Source organism: Schistocerca piceifrons, chromosome 1 (assembly GCF_021461385.2).
Source record: "Schistocerca piceifrons isolate TAMUIC-IGC-003096 chromosome 1, iqSchPice1.1, whole genome shotgun sequence".
In the NCBI taxonomy this organism is placed as follows: Eukaryota; Metazoa; Arthropoda; class Insecta; order Orthoptera; family Acrididae; genus Schistocerca; species Schistocerca piceifrons.
Genome location: NC_060138.1, coordinates 25,229,605 through 25,231,332, shown reverse-complemented (window position 1 = coordinate 25,231,332; position 1,728 = coordinate 25,229,605). Strand labels below are relative to the sequence as shown.

Genomic DNA, 1,728 nt, shown 5'->3' with positions numbered 1-1,728 from the left:
TAATTCTTCAATCTACATATATTTGAATTCTGTAATAGAAAAGATTTCTAGCTTTTTCGACACTCACCCTGTCGTTCCCCCTTAAGTTGCAACATGAAGAAGGTGGCATGCAACGAACGTCAAACTAGCACCAAGTGTAGCCCCACTACATGCTGCGATATTCAAATGACTGCCATTTCAGCACAATAACGCTACCTACATTCTGTATACAGACTGTTTCGCTATTATACACTGCGCAGAACGAAAGGGTCACTTTTTTGCAGTCACTTATTATTCCTCCGTTGCGATGTAGAAGATTGACATTTGGCTGAAAGGTGCCTACAGCCTTCTTCTGTAAAGGTGCAAAAGCTTGGCGTTCTGTGCCGTCAGCGAAGCGCTCAAACAGTAAGGTGTCGACACGTTGGAAAACAAGGTACACCTCAGAAGTTCGTGTGAGGTGTAAGGTGGTTAATGACGTCACACTGGCACCATATTTCAAAACATTTACGCCGAACGCCATCGTGGACGTATCGCACTGAGCTTGGCCATATCTTTCGAGGTAAGAACGCCCATGCAACATTATGCCTCCCCATCTTGAAACACCTGCGATGGAGGTCAGAACCGCTGTGGCCAGCGTCAGATCACGCCCTTCTTTATGGGTGGCAGGGGAAAACATTTCTGAGACACCGCGACTTAGAATCGACCCGAAAAGGGCTCGGGAAGTGGCATAAAGGGTGCCAGTGATAGCACCTCTTCCCTTGGAACGTTCATTTACTCACATTTCGCGGTCGAAAACGGCAGTTTTCAGTGCGTTGTGCAAGAGAACGACGCCCTTGCCAAGCTTTGCCACTGCTGACAAACTCCAGGCGACTGAATCCTCCTCTAAAACATCGCGTGGCTGCAGCCCCACTGAAAGTGATATGATCTCTTTGGAGTGTAGTGCGACGGCAATGTTTGCTCTAGTAGACAGGGTGGAACTCCTCAAAAACCTTCGACAAAATTTGAAAGCAATTCGGAGCAGCAAAGGTAAATTACTCTTTTTTCAGCCCAGCACACAGTGACACGTGTGTGCAAATAAAACAGCAAAGGCTCCCTCTAAGGTCCCAGAGTTCGGCAACATCGTCGATGCCACCTGCACACCACTGTTGAAAACTTTAAAGATTTACCTGTGCAGAGATCACTACTGACCGATTCCTAGGCACCAGCGGACAGGCAACCCTTTTGATACCACACAGATTCCACATGCAAGCATGCGCTAGAGCAGTAATATACCACAACAGAAATGTGTGAAGAGGTTGTCTGCCCACAGGCACCTAGGAATCAGTCAAGGCTTGTCTCTGTACGGGCAGATTTTTTAAGAGCTCAGTAAAGATATAGGCAACGGCCTTACCGCAGTGGTAACACTGGTTCGCGTCAGATCACCGAAGTTAAGCGATGTCGGGCTGGGCTAGCACTCGGATGGGTGACCATCCGGTCTGCCGAGCGCTGTTGACAAGCGGGGCGCACTCAGCCCTTGTGAGGCAAACTGAGGAGCTACTTGACTGAGAAGTAGCGGCTCCGGTCTCGGAAACTGACATACAGCAGGGAGAGCGGTGTGCTGACCACATGCCCCTCCATATCCGCATCCAGTGACGCCTGTGGGCTGAGGATGACACGGCGGCTGGTCGGTACCGTTGGACCTTCCAAGGCCTGTTCGGACGGAGTTTAGTTCAGTTTTCAGTAAAGCTATGCAGAAGGCACCGAGGGTGT

At 49.6% G+C, this 1,728-nt stretch overlaps 1 pseudogene; it reads left to right on the top strand.

Moving 5' to 3' along the window:
• The first annotated feature begins 1,355 nt into the window (after positions 1-1,355).
• On the top strand, positions 1,356-1,473 carry LOC124723115 (annotated as a pseudogene).
• Positions 1,474-1,728: the final 255 nt, after the last annotated feature.